Raw genomic sequence first — 24,150 nt, forward strand, 5'->3', positions numbered from 1 at the left:
GAGACTTATATGCTATGTCCGTCCCCCAGAGCACTATGATTAGAAGGGGACTCAGGGAAAGATCACAGTCACTGACCAGCTATAGATGTCAGTCTTTGCCCCCCTCCCCCCCCTCCCTTGTCTCAGTTTCTGTTCCCCTGAAAGACTGCCTTCTGAATCTCCAAATCTTTTCTGAATTGATTTGGAGGCTCTAAATCGATTTGGAGGGGGGGGGGGGGTTTCCCTCCTGATTTGATTCAGATTCGGTGATTCAGCCTCCAAATTGGGCCAAATCCTCTCCAAATTGAATGGGCGACCAAAGCTTCATACATCCATCATGCTAGTGCACATTAGATGCAATGTCCCTTACTGCTGTTTTTCAAGTTATGGTGAGCCATGGCATGGCATACAGTTCATTCAGAATCCCTGTGTTATGCCCTCTTTCAGCCTGGCACATATAATTAGTGTGGCCCAGCCCTCCACAAGATGAAACTGGACCAGGTTGCCCTGTACCTCATCTGCATATAAAGTTTTGAAGCATCCCAGGATTTGTGACAAGAACAGCCAGTTCCAGTACCAAATTTGCACATGTATCCTTTCTGGAGGAGATATCTGGAGCATACGCACATACTAAGACACTTCGAGCTGTGGGGTCACTGTGGAGGGCAGAGCCACACTAGAGCCACACTAATTATATGTGCCAGGATGAGAGAGGGTGTGAAAGAAGAGTGCTGGGTGAACTGTATGCAATGCCAGGTCTCTGGGAGTGAAGGAGCAGTACTAGCAAGGCCCAGGAATAGCGGGATGAGAGAGACCAGGTGAGAGCTGGTGGAGAGTGAGAGGCCTCTTTGAGAGGGAGGTGGTATGAGTGTGGCCCTAGCAGGGCTGAGAGAATGAGACTCAATGCTGTGACGAGTTGGGCCCGGCCTCAGGCCAGAGCTTGTCACAGCTGTTAGCAACATCTGTGAGGCTTGGGATGTAGTACAGAGGTGGTGGGAGCTGAATGCATAGGCCTAGGAGAACAGGGCATTCAATAGGCAGCCTCCCACCTAATTATTTAACTACAAGGCATGGCAGGAGAGATAGGTGGGTGACCAGCAGAGGCAGTGGGAGACCAGCATTGTGGCTGGTTGCGGAGCTCCCACTTTCATCACAACCAGCATGTGCTGGAGGGTCCTTCACACCTCCAGGCTGGCCTCCTTGGCAGTGGCCTTGCCCATGCCAAATGCGTGCCACACATACTGCAGGCTGGTGAGCATGGCCAGGTTGAGCAGTGTCAGTGGGGATGGTTGGGCACATGCCAGTGTCCTGGCACTCCAGGTGGGGCTGGAGCTGGTGGAGCAGGCCTGCAAAGGTGGTCTGAGTCATCCGAAAGGTGACCCCCCCCCAGGTGATCCCCCAGGTGACCCCCACTGCTTGTCATCCTAGTTCTGCTGCACCAGGTTGTGCCACCAGTGCTGGCTGGCGCAACAGGTCCAGAGGGTCCAGAGGAGACCCAGGAGGTTGACAGCAGTCCCAGCAGTGGCTTCCTGGAGCTCCTCATTGGCACTACTGATAGCAGCATTTGCACAGTGGTGGGGATTCTGGGAGGGCACATGGAGGGTGGGCAGGTGGTCGCTACATGTGGAGGAGCCAAGTAGGGCGAGACAGCCATGGGCCAGGTGATGATGAGCGCAGCAGGCCAGCAGGGTGACCAAGGTGGCACACAGGATTGGGGGACTCTGTTCCTCACTGCCAGGGTCAGGGGCTGAGGTAGCCATAGTGCAGAGAGGCAGAGGGGACACAAACACAGCTGCCATGTGCTCCCTCTGCACATGCCATGCTGCTCCTCTGGGCACAGGAACTGGCTGCCCAGAGAACACAGAGAGGAGCTAGGTTTTAAAGATGGCTGCCAAATGGTGGGAGCTGGGACCAGAGGCTGGAGTTGCCCAGGGTGGACACAGGGCACATGGCAGGGCTGGAGGAACCAGGCAGTAAATTTGTTTCCAGGTCCCTGCATGTGTAGATGCCTAGAGTAAATAGCTAGTAAGCTACTATGCAGTAAATTTAGTCGCAACTAAATGCACATGTGGATGCACCCACTAAATGCTAGAGTACTGCTTAAAAGTATATTTGTGAAACACCTGCTCTAAACCTTGAAGCAGTTTAAAAAGAAGCTAAGATGCATCAATTTTGAATGAGTTAAATGCATGGGTGGTATATGTAAATTGCTATAGCTGTGTTTCATTGTTTCATTTCAAAGTTATTGTTTTTATGTTTGCTTTTGACTTTCACATGCTCTGGGAGAGGGGTTGACCATAAAGGAAGCGGGACAGGGGTTTCCAGGGGGAAAAGGTGTTGGGAAGCAGAGAGCAAAGGTCTACCTGATTCCCTAGATTGTTTCATTGCTGTAGCTGTGGGTGGGAGACAAATTTAAGGTAAACCTCCAATAATTAGATTCTATACCTGGAAAATTATGACTAATTTATACATTTTCCATATATAGAATCTAATTATTGAAGTGTTATCTTATAGTCTGGGTCATTTTCTATTCAAATAAATCTGGTAGTCAGCTAATCAGGCCTCACAGCCTTGGGAGCACAGCAGAACCCTTGATTCCAATGCACTCCCAAGGCTCGAAGCAGGAATCGGCTGACTGGCTTGCTACTTGCTGGTTCAGGGAGAGCTCAGGATAGTGATCCTGGGCTCCCCGTGCACTGGCAATATGGGGTAATTGGGATCTGATCATGGGTGGAGGGAGAAAAAATTATTTGGGGGGGGGGGGGGGCTGAGTGCAAGCATGCATGCGCTCGTGCTCAGCTCCTCCTCCTCCCAGTGGGGCACAGGACAGAGATAGGACTGGCTCATCCCGGGGGCACCCCGTGCAGGGAGGGGATAGCAGCTCTCACCGCTGTGTGCACTCTGGGAGGGCATGGGGGGCTTGTGTCCCCAGATCTGCATGAGGGGAGGTGGGCTGCTGCTGTGGGCTGGGGCCAGGGCTGCAATGGGTTCTTCCCAGTGGGCGGGGGGCAAGAGCCTGGGCAGGGATGCACTCGGGGCAGGTAGCGGCAGCGCTGGGAGGGTGGGTTGGGGGGGCTACAGTGAATTTTGGGGTGGCTGCAGCTCCCCCCCCCCCATAGCCCACTCCCAGCGTCTCTGCCACCTGCCCCAAGCGCAGCCTGGCCCAGCCCCCCACTGGGAAGAGCCTGGCACTGCCCCGGACACAGCCCGCAGCAGCAGCTTGCTTCCCCACCTTCCTCCATGCCCATGCAGATCTGGGGGGCACATGCCCTCCATGCCTCCTGGGTTGCACATAACAGCAGGAGCCGCACCCCCTGGACAAGCCACTCGTGGCTTTGCCCAGCTGTCCCCCTCCCGCTCCCTTCTCACCCCTGCTGCAGCTGCCGGAAGCCTGCAGCTGGGGTGCCTTGTGGCACTACCGGTGCTTCGCATTTGGAGGGTGGGCTAAGCCCCTTTAGCCCTCCCCCTTCCACCACCTATGGATGTGATCTTCATTCCCACCTTTGTGGTTCCTGCCATGCATGCATATCATGGCAGGAGGGACATTTGTTGGGATTGTACATCAGATCCCATGGCACCTCTAACTGAATGTCTGCTGGGGTAAAAGAGAAGGTAAAGGAATGTTCTGATGGAAATCTAAGTGCTTTCATAGGGAGCAGAAAATTCATAATAGGAAGGTTCTTCAGTCTAACTGGTAAAGATATGACAAATTCCAATAACTGGAAGCTAATGCTAGGCACACTGGGCAGCTTGAGGCTAGGTCTGAGTTACCTGACTAAAGTGTAAGAGTGATTCTATCACCCACTCTGGGTGTATAAGTGCCCCCAATATAGGAACAGGGTCACCCTCCAAAGATTTGCATGCGTCTCCCTATTCCAGAAGGGATAATTGAATCACTCTTACACTCTAGTCTGGTAACTCAGCCTGAGTCTCAAGCTGCTTTTTGGATGTCCACCTTGTGAAATAGAATTCTGCCCTAGCTGAACTAAAAATAAAGCACAAATGTTTAACAGTGAGTGTTAACAATAAGAACAACTTAAGAGCTGAGGTTAATTCTCCATTGCTAGGCATTTTTAAAATCATGATGGCATAGTTTTCTAAAAGATATGCTCTATTTTAGACACAGCTTTTGAACTTGAAGTAGAAATTAGTTCAGAGATGTTCCCTGGCCTGTGTTATGCAGGAGGTCAAAATGATCCTTTCTGACATCAGAAGCTATGAAAGCTATGCCAGTGCCTCAACCACAAGGCATCCTTTCTCCTTTTTGCATCTAAGCCCTGTAGAAATCATCTTTTTTATTTCTGTCAGAAGCTTACAGAGAATAGGGGATGTTCATGAGCAGAAATTCTTTAAAAAAAAGGAGCCACCTGTCAGAGACCCACTTGAAAGTCTATAAAACTCGGCTCTGAAACAACACAAATGGCTTTTTTGGATTTGACATGAATTCCAACTCTGCTCTGAGCCATGTTCATTTGAGATTTTTTTCTGAGTGGCTGACATATAAAAGGTGCTAACAGCTGCTATGTATTTTGGATCCTGCCCGACCTTATATATACTTTTATATTCAAGAGGCTTTACTTCATAGTCTTTAATGTTAAAATGAACTATATGTAACACAGCCTAAGCCACTCATAATGGTGCAGAGGTAAAAAAATCCTCTCATCAGGGATTTTGCCACAGGCGAGAGGCTCCAAAGCACATTGAGTTCTCTCAGATCTCTGCTAGCTAAGAAAAGGGTTAAATAGTGTATGACCAGACCACACCTCTTCAACTGCCTCCCTTTGTTTGGGCTGAGCTGAGTGCGGGCACAGAGGTTGTGGGCAATTCGCCACCTTCCAGATGGACTCACTGCCTCTCATTTTCTTCTTTTCTTTTCCTTGCTGCAGGCTAAATCCTGATCTCACTAAAGTCAGTGGCAAAGCTCTCATATGTTTCTAAGTGACCAAGATTTGGCCCTGCATAAATGAGTCAGAGTAAAATGGCTAATGTGTTATGACAGATTATTTGTACTGAGGCATCTAGAAAAAAACTCAAAATGTCGGTCACAATTTTGACCATTGTAACAGCTGAAGTAGTACTGAGTCCTCCTGCACACTCACCGAATTATCTGTGTTCTGAACATTGCAATTCAGGCACCCAAACAATCTTTTTTCCCCTCACCGTTCATATGCAGCCCAATGTGTTAAGGTCAAGATCTGTGCTCTGGGGAGAAGCAGATGGTATTCTGAATGATATGTTTTCACTCACTGGACATGAATATGAAAAAACCTTCTATTTTATGGTTCTTATTTTCCAAGGGTATGAAAGTCAGTAATGTAGAACAGTTTTAGAGACTCTTGATATATGAATAAACATGTGTGTTGCAAGAGTTTATTTTGGTCTTTGTGCTAACTATGAATTCCTAAGATTAATAGATACCCCTATACTATATATTATTGTTTTTATTAACTTGGCTCAAACATAGATCTGTGCCAAAAGACTGTTTCAATTTGTGTAGGTTTATAATAATTCTGACTTTTGTAATGAACTAAACAAAACAACCCTAGAGTCAGTAAATGCTCATTTTGCAGAAGTCTCTATAGTATAAATACAGATACCTCAGAGATATTCTGAAGTGTTTATGATGTAGCAGGGCTATATTTCTGAGGGCATGTGACAAAAAGCATTGCAGGAAACTCTCTGCAAACAAATTGTATTAAATCTGAAAGCCTGGTCCTGCAGTCCTGAAGTCTGAACTGTGCAGTTCTGAGCTTTGAATAAGAAGCAGTTGTATACTGTTATAACAGTAGACTAATCGCCAGTCCACAGTTGCAGTTTTGTCTTGGGTTCTCCTGCTTACTGAAAAAAATATCCTGCACCATGCAAAGTTTTGAAACAATTTACTTACTTCTCCATGCCTGCATCAGCTGTGGTGGTGTGTTGCACTGGTTATGCTTGGACTTAAGTGCTTATGCCTTTCTTTCTCCTCATCCTCCTTACCCAAACAGCTACCTGGGAGAGAAGTAACAGCCATGTAAAGTCTCTTCTTCATGTTATGACCCATGAGCTAGGTAGGGAACTAAGGAGATAATGCACCATCTATACATTCATTTGCTGTGGCACCAGTTTACTCGCCAGTAAATTACTCACAAGTAAATGGTGCCGGGCACGCATCTACATGTGCAGGGAAGCAGGAACAGATTTGCTAGCAATGGCTGCAAATCTGCTCCTGCTTCCTGGGGTCCTGCAATGGACCCTGGCTGTCATTGGGGGATCTCCAGGCTCCTGCTGCAGCTGCCCACAGCTGGCAGCATTCTTTAAAAGACAGCCCCACTCCCTGCTCTCTGGCCAGTCACTACCATGGCCAGGAGCAGTGTGCGCAGTGCAGGGACAGCACATGGCAGAGCTCTGTTCTCTGCCTCTACCTCCCTGCGCAATGGCTGCTCCTTCTTCTGCCTCAGGCAGCAATGACCAGTGTCCCGCACTCCTGCTGGCCATCATGCTGGCCCTCTGGGCCCATTGTACTGTCCACTCCCTGACTGTCTCTTGGGATGACTTCCTACCCGCCACTGCTTACCATCCCAGGGCTGCCACTGCACCTGCTGCTTCAACCCCAACAATCTGGCTGGACTCTAGCAGAGATGCCAGGGCTGCTGTTGCCCTTCTGGGCTTTCAGCCTTGCTGTCCCTGGGTGTACTGGGCCAGCCAGGACAGCTGGCTGCATGTTGTCCAACACACTTGGGATGACAAGCAGTGGCTGGAGGTATTCTGCATGACCTGGGCCACGTTCTGGGATCTTCTGGAGCAACTCTGGCCACACCTGGAGTGGCAGGACACAGCCATGTGGCTGCACCTCCTCACAGATACCCAGCTGGTCCTCGCTCTGCTCAAGCTGGCCACTCCTGCCAGCCTGTGGTATGTCAGCCACCTGTTTGGCATGGGCAAGGCCACCACCAGGGAAGCTAGCCTGGAGGTGTGCGGTGCTCTCCAGGACAGGCCCGAGCACACTGTGCTCTATGTGCACAACTTCCTGCTGGTGGTGATAGGGTTCTGTGCCCTGTGATTCCCCCAGTGCACTGAATGGGACCCACATCCCTGTCACCTGCTCACCTCATGGAGGTGGCCCCTACTACATCTGGGGGGGGGCTTTCACTCTGTGGTGCTCCAAGCTGTTGTGGACCCCTGAGGTGCCTTCATGCACGAGTGCTGGCTGGGTGGGCAGTGCCCATGCCACCTGTGTCTCCTGAAACTCCGGCCTGCCAGGCCTGCTGGAGAGCAGATGCTTCACACCAGGGGTGCTGGACATGCAGCTGCGCACCAGGGTGATCCTTCCAATCCTCATTAGGATCCCTGCCTACCCATTCCTGCCCTGGTTTATGTGGGCCTACATACTGCACCCCCACCAGGCCTGCTTTACCTGCTGCTTCAGTTGGACCTGGGCCCTGGTGAAGGGCACCTTCAGCCATCTGAAGGAAATCTGGCACACCCTCACTCAAATTCACCAAGGACAACCTCCCCTGGATCACCGTTGCAGGCTATGTGCTGCATAACATCTGTGAGGCTTTAATGGAGGTAGTGTGGTGCAGGATGCCTGGCAATGGGAGCACTAGCTGTGATAGTGGTGGCAGTGGAGGCCCCCTACTGAGCCCTCAGGAGAGCTGCGCACCCACCAGCGGGGGCCAGGGCACTGAGTGCAGGAGGTGCTGGCCAACCACCTCCTCCAGCACTCCCCACTCTAGCCTGTCTGCACTGATGCCCAGAGATTCCTCACCCCACCCAGCCCACACCACCCCCAGCACCACACCACATTCACTGCAGACATGTCTCATAAGAACAAGTTTTTATTCACTTCATATCAACCAGAGTCCCCATGCCCACTTCCTTCCCAAGAAACAGAGCCACTCCATCACCCACCCCATGCACCACCAATAGAAAAAATCTTCTTCCCCATGAAAACTATGTGCAATGTCCTTTGTGTACTGTCCTGGGGTTGGGGGCCATGGGGTGGTGGCACCTTGGAGGCAGAGCCTGGCAATAGGTGGCCAGGACCCTGGCCTCTAGCTATTCTCCACCAGGTGGGCATGCTGCGGTGAATGTGGTGAGTGGGGAGCTCACCCAGGGGCAACAGTGGCCAGTGCTCCCCCAGTGTGGGTCACTCTCGCTCTGGTAGGTGGTGTCACAGCTGTGAGCAATGGCATGCAGCTCCAGGCCATGTCCTTGGATGGTGGTGCATAGCAGGTGGGCACTTGGGTAGGGGGCCCCCCTGAGGAGGTGCTGGCACCACTGGTGTCCAGCAGTGTTATGGCCGGCTGACCCTCATGGTGTGGCGTGTGGCCACAGAGCTGGCATGGCAGGTGCTGTCCTGGGCTCCCTGAGCTGCTGGTTAAAGGTGCAGCTGGGGAGCGCGATGGGACAGGCAGCTGCAGGCCCAAAGAGCCCTCTCTCAGTGATGTATCACAATGGTTGCCAAGCCGGGGCGGGAGCTTGGACAGGCCGCATGTGCTTCTATACACAGAACGGCTGTAGCCTGGGTCCCAGGGCATGAGGATGTCTGCCAGTTGCCACCTAAAGGGCATGGATTCATGGGCACTCCCCAACTGAAACTTGTGGTCAGCAATGGCAACCCACTGTGCCCACAAGGCCTTGACTTTTATGTGGCACTGCCATGCTGACCAGTTGTGCCCATGCTCCTGCATCTGGCCTGACAACCCCTCTTAGACATGGGCATTGGAGCACCTGCCCCACTCAAACTGGTGCTTGACCTCTGCCTTGCCGCAGAGCAGCACAAGTCACCAGTCTCCTCCTGCAAGCATTTGGGACCCCGGGAGGTGGGCTCAGGTGTGGGCATGGGTGTCAGTGAGGACATCACCATCTGGGGTCCCATGCTGGCACGGTGGACCTCCAAGTGGCTGTCCCTGTGCAGCTGGGCCTGGGCAGCTGCCTGCAGTGCCCAGCATGAGGCCTAGCATGGGACTGGCATCCACATGGCTGAGGCATGCCCCACAGCACCTACAGGCTTAGGGCAGAGTTCTGGGGGGTGTTGTGGGCAGGTGGAGCTGGCCCCAGCAGCCAGAAGCTGCCTGCAGCTGGGCCTGGGTGCTGGCAGGCCCGGCTGCAGCCTGAAGCAACCTGTAGGCCTGGATGGCACAGGCCTGGCAGCTGCGTGGCACTAAGGTGCCAGGCAGCAGTGCTGGGGTGCAGGCATGCTGGTAAGGCTAGACTATGGTCTGCCCAGGGGGACAAAGGATCTGGAGTTGACTCAGACTGCCTGTTGATGTGCCCCAGGGCTCAAAATGCCTGAAGGCTTTAAAGGCCTGGGGCAGGAAAGGCTCCCAGCCAAGAGCCCTGAGATTAGCCTCAGGCCAGCTCCCTAGTGACATGGCTGACCCCCTTCCCCCCTCCCCCTGCATCCAGCCGGCTGGCCGGAAATTCCATTTAATAGAGTAGAACGCTGGTTAACACAGCTTTTACTGTACTCATATTCACAAGTACTCTCCTATGGCAGCATTTATTTGTTTATTATGACCTACTAGGGCTGCATGTGTAGAAGCGGAGACTTCACTGTGGAGCTAATTAGTCAGCTTTGCAGTAAATGTCTCATGTAAATGTGCCTAGTTACACAATGCAACTGTCATGTGTCCATGTGGCAGTTTACTATAGGCAAACTGGCTATTACATGCTGACCCATTTCTTAGTAGTGGGGCACTGCAATCATGCCTACTGCAAGAGTTTGTCAAGTATAATTTATCCAAGCTGTGCTTGGATAAATATTGTGGATCATGATTTGGCCCTCTGGTGGACTGTTTACTTGAAGGCAACTGAGCTACTTATAACAGGGATGCTCAAACCCTGGCCTACCGGCCAGATTCAGCCCATGAAATTGTGCCATCCAGGTCATAGGACTCCCCAAGTATCTTGAGGTTTGGCAGTGGGGAAACAATGGCAGCATTAGTTCCCATGCTCCTGCTGCCAAATTTCTGGGCCTGTGGGGAATCCTGAAGGGCAGATAATGTGGCCCTGGGTTTGGATCATGCCAGCGCAGGGATCTGGATTGGCCAAGTATGTGGGGGCACACAGGATTGGGCCAGCATGTGAGGTCAGGCCGACACATGGGCAGATCTGTACATACAAGGTCGGGCCAGTGTGCTGGATCAGACCCACAGGCTGACCCCATGAAGGATCCAACCCACAGACCAATCCCACCCCACTTACCTGGCCTGTGGGGTGGAAGGTTGGTGCCACTGACTTATATGATTAAAGTTTGCAGAGTCAGCCCCAGAATTTGTTCTGTATTCACTAAAGTAAAAAAAGTTATAGGGAAGAAAACTTGAAGGTGTTTTGATATCTACTTTAATGCTCAAAGGGCCTGGCTCAAAGGGCATTTATAGACGTACTCTGTGGGGGGAGCACTTGAATTAGTGCAGCTCTGAGATCTGTGCTCATTAAAAGCACCCAGAGCATCACGTGTATCAGGGTCCCACACTGAAAAATGGCAGTGGGGTGCTTTGAACTAAGGCTTGTCAAACAAGCTTTAGTTTAAAGCGCCCCATTGCCATTTTTCAGCATGGGGACACTGATACATGTGATGCTGGAGTCTGCTGGATCACAGTATTTACCATGCCCCAGCTTACTTGGTTAATTGAGTCTGCTCTGACATGCTGTAATTACAGCATGGTGGAGCAGCCTCCCTGTGTGTGTATAGGAGCCTAAAGCTCATTGAAGTAAGTGGAGGGGATCTCACTGATTTCTTTCATGGATGCTTGGATTAGAGTCTAAAATTCTTCATGTGCCAAGAGGGGTACAGGGTAGAAAACCATGGAAAAGGCACTTAAACATTTTCACTCTAATCCCTCACCTGTAGCAGTTGTTGGAAAAAAAACTTTTGCCAAACATCCCTTCTCATCATGCTCAGTACAGAGATTTCCTGAACTTGGCTAGCCAACAAAAACATTAATTTTTACTAAGACGCACACTACTCTCCCAGCTTCCCCCCACCTTCTTCACTGGCTCAAGTAACATTAAAAGTCTTTCTTACACACAGAAAAAGAAGGAGATTCAGAATTAAGTCTGTCACTTCCTTAAGAACATCGTGTATTTTTTTACCCTCTCTGGCTGATGATGGGAGGTGAGGCTGGAAGTGGAAGCCAGAATACTAAATTCCATGTTGAGAGAGTCACAGTAATAGAAATGAGTTTTCAGACAGGATTCTTACTTGCATCTGAAGAATTTGCAGCTGTATCCTTTTGCACACAAAAACCGCCTACATATTTGTGTGCAAAGAATTGCAAATGCACCGTGTCATTTGTCTACATACTTACCAATTTTGCACACTCAAATGGATGTGGTTGAAAATTTCATTACTATGGCATTTGGCAAAAAAAGGGAAATTTCTGTGAAACTATAGAACACCTCTATAATACACAGTATATTGACTCTAGACACTGTATAATGACCCAATCAATTAACACTTTTGGAAACTCTCTGGAAGATGACTAACATAGCAAATCAGTGCTACACAATTAAAAGACTAAGTAGCCATGCAACACTCATTCTGTTTTGAATGCGAATAGTACATGCTGTATGTGTACTGAAGTCTTTCTGTACAGTAGCTTCTTTATGAATTTTGGTGTCTGGGTTTTTAAATGTTTGAAATGCAGCTGACTTATCAATCTACATTATAGATGACTGATGTTTGCAAATATTTTAAAACATTCCAAATGTTCAGGCTTTTTCTGTAGAAGCCAGTGTTTAGAATTAACAGAACACACCGATGTTTCACTGACAAAGCCCCAAGGCATTGTTTGGATTAGAATAGAGGAAAAATAATTTCTGAAATCATCAAGCTGGTTCTCTGTTTGGTTTTGGCTGTTTTTTGGACTCTTGAGCTATGTCCAGTTGAGCAGGGGTGTGCACTTGCAGCAGCACAAATAGTAGTGGCACAAATTTGTGCTGCTACTTTGTGCCTCAGCACATGCCCCTGTGTGTGTCTTTTGTTGTGGGACATATTTTCCCACTGTGGGCAAACTACCCATGCCTAGCTCCTCCCTGCTTCTGGTGTGCTGCTCCCATCAGGCTCCATGTGCTGCGCAGGATGGAGAGGGGCTGACTGGGGCACCCTGTGCCCCAGCCATCTGGGTAGTGGCATATGGAGATGGGGGAGCAGTCACCCCAGGGCTTCTTGCTCCCTCATCTCAAGGCACACACAGCACAGGGGCTCTGCAGGGCATAGAGATGGGGGAGCAGGCAGTCCTGGGCTGTCTGCCTTCCCATCTCTGTGTTTGTCTTGGTACACACTATTTTGGCATGCTTTTTTTTCTGGATGGGTTTTTGTTTTGCTACTGAGAAATCCCAGGAGCAAATTTTACCTCTGCACTACAAATAAGCAGCACCATGCATGATATAATGTGCAACACGTGTGGTTTATCATATCACAAACTGCACATACCTGCATGTGTAGATGCAGCCTTGGTATGCCAACAATGTTTGAGGTACTAGGCAAGTGAGCATTAGCCTGTTTTAATTTGCATTAACTAAGGACCACAGGGCATTTCTGCTCCGAGAGTGGAGGGTGGTATGCTTTAATTAAAGGTGCTTCTAGAGCCACTCTAATTAAAGTGCCTGGAGCATCTTGTGTATCAGCATCCCCAGACTTAAAAATTGTGGCAGGGGTGCTTTATCTAAAGCTCATCGAATGAGCATTAAAGAGCCACCAAAGCCATTTTTTAAGTGTGGTGATGCTGATATAATTGATGCTGGAGTTTGCTGGAGTGTGGTAATTACCATGCTCCAGCCAACTCAATTAATTGTGCAGTAAAAACTGTGCAGTCGGCCACTCATGTAGACACGCCCACTGAGATGTTTTGAAGCTTAGTTATTTAATATTCACTAAACAGGTGGAAAGCCTTATTTGATGCAAGTGAAAATTACTATCAATAAAGTCTAAGGCCAAATTATAAATGCTTGCAGAGTGGTGAAGGGTTGGGGAGGGAGAGAAAATGTATAATGCAAGTGCTGGCAGGTACAGTTTAGCAACAGAACTCATGTATACAGTTTCCAAAGGGCCTGATCTTGATATCCCTGAAGTCAATGGTAAGACTTTCATTGACTTCACTGCAGTGGGTCTAGATGCAAAAGACAGTGTATGTGTAGGCCTTTGTATTTCTCTGCAGTAGGGAGAATATCTGAGGGGAGCATCCAGCTTTGCTGATCTCTAGTGGATATGTTCAGATCTGAACTTCTAGGCAAGGGAAAGACTTTACACATAAACCAGTTTAAGTGATCGGAAACTGGTTTAAACCTATAACAGAACAGATGTTCAGTGTACAAAAAACAGTTTGAAAATGGCTGAAACCAGTTTGAGATAAACCTGGTTGAATGTAGTATCACACTTAACTGATTTGGCTCAAACCAGATTATGCAATGTCTGTCCCAAACCCCTTGCTGGTTTAAAATAATCCAGGCTACCACAGCATGCTCTCTGCTCCACAGCACAGCTGGCCCCTCCCCTCTGCTCCTGAGCTGCAGCTCCGGCAGAGGCTGCCGGTACAACAGGGTCTGCCTGGCTTCTCCCTGCCCTACATCCCCCCCCTCACTACTCACTGTTCAAGCAGGAATCCCCCACTCCCTCCCATCCCCCACAGCACAGATCCCAGCCCCACAGACCCTAGGTATGTTGTATGCTAGCTAATGTCAGGAGGTGTCTGTGTGCGTCTCTCTCCAATTTCACTGGGACAGGCAGACAGAACAGTGACTGCTTAGGTCTTTTTGGAGCTAATCAACAGGTCAGCTGGTAAGCTGTTTAAGAAGAATTTGAACGAATGGAGAAAGGCTATTGTTTTGCTGATGGAGTGATAAACACTGTTATCAGATCCCTGCTGGCTTGCTCGCCTGTCAGTTTGCTGCAGACAGTATAAGGCAGGGAGAGGGAGATTGAAAAGCTCTGTATCATCAACAGATGTAGGCACTGCACCCTCTCCCCCCAGCCTCAGAGTACTAGCCCGGGGCTGGGGTCTGGCAACACTCCTGCCCCTTGAGTAGCCAGCAGGGACAAGCCTGGGATGGTGCAGGCAGACTTCCCTAATCAGAGGTCTTGCCAGGGCCTGGCCATGCCCCTCCCTCATCTCAGCAATCTGGAAGGGAAGGGAGAGCTGCTCTAGCGCTCCCTGGTTTCTAGCTTGAACCACTGCAGGCATGTGCCTGCATTTCCTCAGCACAGAGAGAATTTCTGTCGGATTACAAACTGGTTAAGCCTAGCCAGGTTAGACTAACCTGCAAAGATTGATTCATTCAGGCTCAGGTTTTTTGAATGTCTGACCCTAAATGTAGAATGACCCTCAGATAATCACTCTAGAGGCTCAGATCTGAATGTATCCAAATTAATTAGAAATGTGGCGAATACTAAATCCCACAAAATGCTAATACCTTGAAGCACTTTTATGTAGCTTAAGGCCTGCATTGGTTTTGAAGCCAACAGATAGTGCCAGGAAAGAAGATGAAGCAGCCTTTGCCAGTCCTCCCTTTGTAAAAGCTCACTGCACAGCAGGAAGAAGGAAAATTTACTTTAACTAAGGCCAAGTCAGTGGTTTAATCTTTGTAAACATGTCTTAAGTGCTCTGCCTCTTATCTGTATGCCATGGCTTTTGTACCAAAAAGAATAGCTAAAAGCTACTCAGCCAGCAATATCACAGTTTAGACATAAAAATTGTTCATTAATTACTTTCTGTCAGTCCTCTTTCTTTGTCATTATTTTACTGATGAGCAGGGATCCTGGTTTTGATAAAAAAAATATCCCCAATTTTTGGATTAAAAGAGTAACCCAGAATCCATTTTTCCATTATTAAAATGAAACATCATTATATATAACTATAACTATGTGTATATATATACATGCACACACACACACACATATATATATAAACTATATATATAAATATATAACTACATATATATGTGTGTGTGTGTATTTATATATGTATGTATTTATAGTAGCATTTCATTTTAATCACAGAAAAATTTGGATTTGGGGTTATTATTTTTAATCCAAAAATTGGGGATTTTTTTTTAATCAGAGAAAACCAGGATCCCTGCTGATGAGACTAGAAGTGGCCTAACAGAAACTGTGGCTACCTCAGAAGGTTATGAAACTTTTGAAAAGAGTCTTAAACACTGAAACAGAAAAAATACTTGTACAACTAAATATCATTTCTCCAGCATTCTCAGAAAAAAGAGTCTTTCATGTACTGAAACTTCCTTTGAATACTTAGGATGATATAAACTAAACTGGGAGTGGAAAGCAGTCTATAATTACAGTGGTAAATCAAATAATACTATTTAAAATGCTGTTTATGTTAAAATTGAAATCCCTATGTTTATCTTATTTCGTCTTCCTTGAGTTTCTGAAGTAGCACTTTATTGTGGACCGTTGCAATGCAGCAGAAATATGTATTGCAGGCAGTGTTGTGTAAAACCAAGCTTTCATCAGACTTTAAGGGAAAAAAGTTTATCTACATTAAATGGGATATATGTTTGCATATGATTTTTATGGAGTGTGACAAGATTTTGTGTGTGACATGCCATGATATAAACAATGCAACATAAGCTAACAGTGAAATTTAAGGAACAAAAAATTACTTCTTTTGGATGGAAGACTGAATAACTGTCCTTATTATCTTTAAAATGAAATTGGAAGAATGAAATGTGGAATTGGTGAGCCAGCAGGTAGCACAAAATCACTGTTTGCTGGAATGGTGCATGCTGCACGGTATCTGCATTGTATGGATTTATTATTTTATTTAGCTCTTATCTCTGCACTTAAATGTTGTGGCCATCTGAAAATATCTTTGTGAAATATTCTATTACTAACCTTTCTGCCCAGGTATTTCCTCTTTTCTCTATTTCTCTCCATTATTCCTTATTACTCAATTGGACAATGAAAACAGGACTTTTGCTGTATGCCATCTGGTATCTACGTTGTTCACTGGAACCATAATCCTGTGCTTTTGACACTACAGCTGATTACCCTGAAAAAAAAGATTGTGAAGACCTCTTCCTTCTGAATCTGTTTCTGAACCAATGTGCTGGGATAGTGTTAGCAGATATCTGTAGTCAGCTGGAAGCATCATCTTTTTTAAAGAGGTGTAAAAATGTGGGTTCTTCTAGTTTCCAGAGAAACCAATGGGAGGTGTCTGTTGTGAGTGAAGTCCGCTAGGAAGAGGGGAGTGAAGGTATAAAAAAAAAATTCTCTTTCACAAGGAGAAAGTCTGAGAGAGATCAGTAGCTCTTCTAATGACGGTCTTCAATGAGGCAACCAGAGATCAAGCAGGACCTGCAAATTATGTCCTATAGGAGTGTAAGGAAAAGGTGCTCATTGAAGGATTAAAGGGCAGTTAATGTAGGACGTTGCTTTATGGAGGGGTGGTCTGCCTGAGAACAAACATTGATTTCACTGCTTAGATTCCCAGACGTTGAGTTTACGGTATGTTTACAGTGTTTACCTGCTCTCCAGAGGCACTGAGTGCTGGATTGGAACTATTAGGTTTTATCCTTCAAACGAGGAAAGATGTTTACCCAGATCCTTGGAGGAGGACTATGTCCCAGGAAATGGAAAAGACTATGAGTATGGTTTGTCTTATTTGGTTTGGCTTGGATTTTTGTTTTCCCTGAAAAGGGTGGAGTTTTCTAAGTTAGTCTAAGCTACTCAGCAGTAAGTGAGGAGGATAATGACCTAAAAATTATAGATAACCACTTCCTAATTCCAAAAGTGTTGCAACCAGTCCAGGGTGTGTGAGGATGGATGCTGTATCAGACCTCATCTGTGTAGTTAAAGAGGAGTTGATCATGAAATTAAAACCTAGTGATTTTTTAGTTGCAGCTGATCATAACTTGCTTACATATATTTTGTGCAAGTAGAATAAAATCCAAACTAATGCAATATATACGTTGTACTTTAAAAGGGACAGTTTCACAAAGCTGAAAACCATTATGAACCAAATCATCTGGGAAAAAGTATTTAAACAGAAAAATGTAAATGATAATTGAGAACTGTTTAAAAATATTTAACCAGATGTCCTTAGGTGCCAGAAATGAGAAAGATGGCAGCATTGTTTAAAACAATATAAACAAAGCAAAATGCCTGATTGGAGGGGAAGCAAAAGCACTTACAGCTAAAGTATAGAGCATGAAAAAGGGGAATTATAATAATGCATATAAATTAGAAAATTGTATAAAATTGATAAAGGAAGCAAAAGGACATAAGAAGAAATCTATAGCCAGCAAATGTAAGGACAATAAGGAGAAGCTTTTCCTAAAAGTATATTCACAGCAAAAGGAATCCTAGAAATGCCATCAGTCTGTTACTAGATGGTAATTGTAGAATTGTGAATTTTAATGTAGAAAATGCAGAAGCATTTGATAAATATTTCTTTTCTGTATTTGGAGAAAAGATTTGCTTACCAAGGTAGCAGTCCCAGCTGCATTCCAGGAATGGCCTTGCTCAGCTACTTGACTAGCTCCAGTTCCTCATTTCAAGGACTGCTCTTCACACCTGTCAATCTGAAATCAGCTCCTGACCTAGCCTACAGACACAATACCTAGTCTTTCCCCCTGCTCCAGTCTTGAATATTGAACCTCCTTTTTGCTGGAGGCTCCCTTTTGCTCCATCTTTGACTATGGTTTATGGCTTGTGACCTTTTCTTGGCTCTTGACAACCTACAAGGGCCTTGTTCATCCTAACATCACTGCCCCCCTGCTCTGGGGGCTAAACCTGGATCAGGGGAAGAGCTGGGACACTGACCAAGCAAATCACACAGCCAGGAGAGGTGGAAAAAGATGGGCCTACCCAGTTTGTGGGCTTGAAAAGGACTGCTAGACACCTTGGGGTAGGCAGCCAAGGCAGGAAAGGCTGAAAGTTGATGCTCAAGGGAACTCTTTGGTGTTTCCCTTTGGCAAAGGCAGAGATGGGGAAAGGAGTGTTTTATTGTATTAGTTATTCTAATATTTTTTTTCAAATTGAACAATATGTTTCCACGGGAAGAAGGGAGGAGGAGTGGGTTGTTGTGGGGAGAGAGATAAGGCTTGGGAGCAACCGGAAGTGGGGAAATTCCCTGGGTGTAAGGCAGGGAGTGGTAATGGTATGATGTGAAAGAATTTGGGGGGCTGGGATATATGTTGTCTTTTACTGAGGTACTGAATGTCATTTGGGAAGTGAAATTGGGTTTGGTGAGGAGTGTTCTCTTTGATTGGAGGCAGGGCAGAGAAAAGACTCTTGGCGATGGAATGGAAGAGAGAGACTCTTGGCTAGAAAGTGGAAGAAAAGGATAGCAAACCCAGTGATTAGTAATAGCAGGGGACAGTAGGTCATTTGGTCAGAAGAGGTAACTGATGCTTTCAGACAATTCTCTAAAGCCCCATGACAATGGAGGAAGTGGCCAGGGCAGCTGGCCCAGATGGATTTATAGCTAAATGCTTCAGGGCTCTACAAGGCATCTGAACTCCTCTATTAGCAGACTTGTTAATGAGCTTATGCACAAAGGAGATATTCCCTTCTTTTGGAATGAAGCCACCAGGTGGGTTGTATAAGATAGGGAGGGAAAGGATTGGTCTGACTGCCCCTCACATAGACCTATCTAGCAGGGGTGCACTGGTGCATTTACCTTTGATTCCTGTTCTGCCTGGAAGCGGCAGCAGCATTTCTAGTCAGGAAATGCTGAGGGAGTCCTTTGACCTCATGGCTCATTATAATCTACCTGATCCCTTCTAAACTCTTCACTCCACAGGTGTTAATGACCTTAGGAGCTTTGTAATGGTCTAGATGTTCCACCAATCAAGCTTGCCTTTCTTCTGCAACTTTACTGTCTGTTAGCTGCTTCTGGTGACAGCTTCCCTTCCACAGCCCTGCAGACTATTTTGAACTCATTCCAATCATACAAAAGTGGAGCTGGAAGGGAGCTCCAGAGGTCACATCTAGTCCAACCCCCTGCCTGAGGCAGGATCAGCCCTGTCCAAACCATCTCATACAAATAGCCAGCCCCGTAAGGTTTCTTATATACAGACACACTGCAGATAATATTAGGAAACCCCTTCACTTAGTATCTAGCATATGTAAAACACTAGCCAGAGTGTTTCTTTCTTGAGGCCAGCCTACACAGTGGCAGATAGAGCAGGGAGTAGAAAGAAGAGCAACAGATCAGGCAAGGGAGGGAGATCAGAGTAGCAATTAATAGCTCCCCTGCCAAAAATGTTGCCCCCCCCCCCTCTAGATCAGTGGGTTTTAACCTTTTCAGACTGGCAGCACCCTGTTTAAAAATATGTTTTATGTGGCTTGCCTGCTTGAAGAGGGGCAGGGAGGAGGAGCAGCCACCAGGCAAGAGTCTGCATGCACCTCATTTGTCTCCTCCCTCTCAGCAGTTCCCTTCCATGGCTGTCACGGCACCCTGGGACACTGTGGCAGCCTGTTGCTGCTGTAGATGCAGAAAAGGCCTTTGGCTGAGTAACGTGAGCATATATGGGGCTGTATTAGGAACAAGTGGTTTTGCAGAACTCTGTATCCACACTTGACACTATAAGCAGTGTCACTCCGGGTCAATCCAATGGTCTCTCTCTCCCGGTGTCTTGTCTCCGACAGTAGCAGAAGTGGATGGTATAGAGGGAGAGCATTAAACCAGATTTGTCTAGTGATCTCTCCCCTCTTCCCTACCCTCCTTGGCATCACTCATTAGAGATGCCAGAGGAAATGTCTCCAGCTGATCTGTTCAATAGCCATGAATAGATCAATCATCCAGGAATTTATCCAGCCCCTTGTTGAGACTGGATCTGCTCTTTGCCTCCACCCCCTCCTGTAGCAATGAAGTCCCCATATTAACCAGGTGTTGCATTAAAAAGTACTTTCCCTTGCTTCTACTTTATATAAGAACCCTGGAGATTTTGTATTAGCAACTGGAGGCCTCTCATGCAGCTTTACATTGACAAGAGGATGTAACATGAGTGTTTATAGCCCCACGAGTGTTTGTTCCCATCATGGAACCTCCAGCTATGGCAGGATTCCCAGATAAAAGGAACAAAGGATGAATCAGGAGTGGACCACCAGGCCAATGGTATGCTGCTGCTAATAAAAGACCTTCTGTCCTCTCTCAAAACATCAGCATTCCAGCCAAGTAGCATCAGCACAGTCTCTGGGCCTGAAGTCAATGATGATATGGCTGATCCTGTCTCAGGCAGGGGGTCCCTTCTAGCCCTATGTCTCTATGACTCTTTGATAAATCAGTCGTGTTGGGTGCTGGTGTTTCTGAGAGCCTTAAGCAAGAATGGGAAATACTTTGATTTTTTTAAGCCACTTAAGCTTCTAACGAGCTCCCTAGGTATTAACCTCACAGCAAAGCACAAGGGCCTCTTTCATGGTACTTATTTACCAGTCTGGTGCAAAATAAGAAAAGCCCTAAACAAATTGTTGGGGGAGATGGAGATGTCCTGGATGGGCAGAATATCCACCATGAAAGTAAGCATAGTCTCTAACCTTTGGGTTTTTTATTCCAGTGTTTCTCTGTCTAGCAGACAGCACTTTAAAGGCTTGGCATGCTGTTCTCCTGAATTTCAGCTGGGAAAATATAAGGCCAAGGGTGAGCACTTCAGTATTACACAGGCCATCAAAGATGGGTGGCTTGAGGTCCCCAATGTGATTCCATGGTGTCACACAGCTCAATGGTAGGATGTTAGCAATGGGGGTGTGGAACCATGTTCAAAGCAGTAAGTTGCTATAGGATGACAATGGGGTGAGAGAATGGATTCCCCAGATGTACGCTGGGTAAGAGAGAAATTCAGAACAAATAAACCTGGAAGACCAACCCTTGATCCAGGCTGCTCAGAGCATCCTGGAGAAGCATGAAATGTTACTTTCCTCTCTTGCCTTGCCATTAACGACTTTTGTTAGAAATAAAGACTGCCTGTGTAGACTTTATTGAACATATAGATCTGCTTGTGTTTGGTGGGTATTACCCAATCAGCCCTTCTTTTTTAGGGGAGGGTATGAGATATTACCAAGAAATCTGTGCTAACTCTAATATGGCAGTAGTTTCTAAGGCTGTGCAAAATTTTGCTGGCTGTTTCGTTTCAACACTGTTTTGACTCATTTCGAGGTCGAAACAGCCAAATCGAAATGAAACAAAGGGCATCGAAACAGCCTTGAAACAAAATGAGGCTAGTAGAAATGTTTTGAAAGTCGAAAAGTTTCCACCATAGCACTGGAGATGGAAAGTCAGTCCAGCTGGCACGATCTAGTGCAGCTGGGCTGCCTCCCTCCCCTCCCCTCAGCTGGGCTGAGTTTTTTTCCCCAGCCCAATGGTCAGGCGAAATGTTGAAACAGTGTCAAAACAGCCTCTCTGTTTCGATGAAGTGAAACAGTGAGGCTGTTTCCACTAGATATTAAATTCACTACAAAATAGTGTTCCGTCCAGACCTAGAAACTGAAGTCCGAATGGAACAGTGCTGTTTTGCACAGCCCTAGTAGTCTCCCTTCCCTGCCCGTCCCCCAAGTATCACCACACTAAATATTTTATAATAAACAACACTTAAAAAAGCTCTCTCTAAATCACTTACTTCTTTTGAGCAAGTAACTTAGGCAGGTGCAGGAGAAAAACGGTGAATCTCTAATATCCATGTAGTTTTTAAAGGGAAAGAGATGAATAGGAAGACACAACAGGTGAAGTCTTTGGGGAAGAGACCTAGGGAAAGAACCTTAGCTGGGGCAAGGGGGAGGAATATGGGAATAGGATTATGCATCTTCTTTATGAATTTTACACAAAGAAAACTCTTGATGACTGATTCACAGATGGGCCCTGTCTCCAACTGGGAGCCAACAAACATTTCCTAATGACAATGTATCATGTTGGAGAGGCTGTGGAGAAAGGTTCCTCTTTCTAGATGTGGTCACTGGTCACTGTGCCCTGTGCACACTGTGCCCACTGTGTCCAAATTCTGGGGGAAAGTGATGAGAATAATATGGTAACTAATGTAATGGGCTTTGGACCCACTTTTTTCTAATGAAAACCCCAGCAAAGCCCAGTAAAGGAAGTTGGTTGTTTGCAGAATAAAAAGCTGAGATCCCACTTGTTTTTAGCTGCTGGATTGTGTATTGCTCAAAATGTGAAGGAATCTCTCTCTCTCTGACACACACACATACACTCACACACTGAATATGTGATATGTTAAAGTATGGGATATTCAGGAGTCGGACTAGATGACCTCCAGAGGTCCCTTTCAGCCCCACTTCTCTATGATTCTATGCCAGAGAAACTATCCCCTCAGGTTAGATTTGTGAGTAAAGAGACAAGAGAGAGAAAGTGCGAGATTTAGAAATCGGGAAGCTATTCCTGACCTATGCAGAGGACAAAATCTCATCAGTCACTACGTCAGTCCTTAGCCAGATGCTTTACATGTGAATTACTATTATTGTTAGATGTATGTATATAATCCTGGTCTTGTTAGCAGTGGCAACAGTCTGTAAGACTTGGTACACGTTACCATATTATCTTGCATATTACACACATGCCCCCAAATCAGCTGATGGACACTGCAGCTTGCATTAAAGATGAGGACATGCAGCAATAGCATCAGGTACAGTCTGAGCCCCTGGGGTGAGGGTAAAAGTTGTGGCCATTTGCTCTTTCTCCTGGCAGAGCTCATATTGAACAGGCTGCTGCTCTGTTCCTCCCACGTACCAGGATTTTCAAGGCAAGATCTTTATTTCTCTTGTCCTTTGTTCTGGCTTTCAAAAGCAAGGCCCTTAGCCTTTTCCAGGGTGTGCTGTATGTGACAGCAGCATGATAGAAGTCATAGAGAAGTGGGGCTGGAAGGGACCTCCAAAGGTCACAGGTAGTCCAACCCCTGCCTGAGGCAGGATCAGTCCTATCCAAACCATGTTATACAATCCATAATCTAAATGCTACATAAGACAAATGTAGTGACTATGATAACTGCAACCTCACAGCCTCCCTGTGTATCATGCCTGTGTCAGTGCTTTGTTTCTAGATATGCCTGATTTGAAAAGAAAAAAAACAGCTGAAGGATTAGATCAAGGCCCCCCCTTTTCATTTTTCTATTAAGGAAAAAAAGAAGGGGGAAAATTGGCCATGCATTTGGGATAGAAAGTCAGGAGAGATGGACTGAAGTTATTGGGCTATTGCTCTTTCCAAACTACTCCTGCCTGTCAAAAGCCAAAAGGAGCCAAATACAAGCCAGAAAGAGGACAGAAAAAAACAGCCGTGCATAAATACAGTTTCTTGGAGTAGGCTTGGCTTTTCCTAGAAGCTCTGCTGCCGGAGAAAGGCCAGGGAATGATCCCATAAGCCACCCTCTCATCAGATCTCAGGGAATATGTGCAGCATCTGGCTATTTAGGACACTGAGTTTATTCCCTGGACCCCTCACAGATCATAGCATCATGGGAAAGTTGGGCTGGCAGGGATCTCACTAGGTCACATCTAGTCCAGCCCTTGCTCAAGGTAGGATTGGTCACAGCAATATCAAACAGGCCCCTTTTTGGCCAGCAAAGCTAGTTGGCAAAGAGGAGAAATAAAGTGAGGAAGGCAGCCTGGTCAGTTTAGCACAGGACTCTGGTGTGGCCTGGTACCAGCTCTGTTTGAACTTTGGACACGAGTGCCCCTGGAAGCACTGTGCCTGGGATTTGGCCTGGACACCTGGGTTCCCTTCCCACCTTCCTGGGAAAATCCAGTTCTGTGACTCCATGGCCTCTTCCTCTAAGCATTGGGACATCTTGGCAGAGCTAGTGTCCCCCTAAAAGGTAAGAACCCCATGAATGGGAGCACCCCCCAGATCTGCCTCTGGATAGGTCAATGAGATGGACAGCCAGACTAGTCCTTTCCCTCCCAAGGTCACACAACCAGCCTGGCTTCAAGAGGAGGAAATCTCTCCTCAGTGTACAAGCTCATTAACCAATCTGCCAATACACCTTGTAGAGCCCTGTAACATTCAGCTACAAAACCATCCACTCCTGCTGCCTTGGTGGTGTCCAGCTTTTTAATACCTCTGTCCCTGTAGTGGGGCTTTTAGAGAACTGCCCATAAGCATCAGTTACCTCTTAGAATCTAGTAGAGACAAAGGGCTGGAAGGGAGCTCCAGAGGTCACATCTAGCCCAACCCCCAGCTTGAGGCAGGATCAGCCCTGTCCAAACCATCCCAGACA

The 24,150-nt window shown here is 46.8% G+C and overlaps 1 long non-coding RNA gene across 1 annotated transcript in view; it reads right to left on the reverse strand.

Annotated features, from left to right (window-relative positions):
• LOC109284113 (uncharacterized) overlaps window positions 1-24,150 on the reverse strand; it is a 69,481-nt gene that overhangs the window by 37,231 nt on the left and 8,100 nt on the right. The window contains exon 2 of the long non-coding RNA XR_002091435.2: window positions 5,867-5,970. This is a non-coding gene — a long non-coding RNA (uncharacterized LOC109284113). The remainder of the gene's footprint in view (window positions 1-5,866; window positions 5,971-24,150) is intronic.

The sequence above is a fragment of the Alligator mississippiensis genome, chromosome 1, assembly GCF_030867095.1.
Source record: "Alligator mississippiensis isolate rAllMis1 chromosome 1, rAllMis1, whole genome shotgun sequence".
Classification (NCBI taxonomy): domain Eukaryota; kingdom Metazoa; phylum Chordata; order Crocodylia; family Alligatoridae; genus Alligator; species Alligator mississippiensis.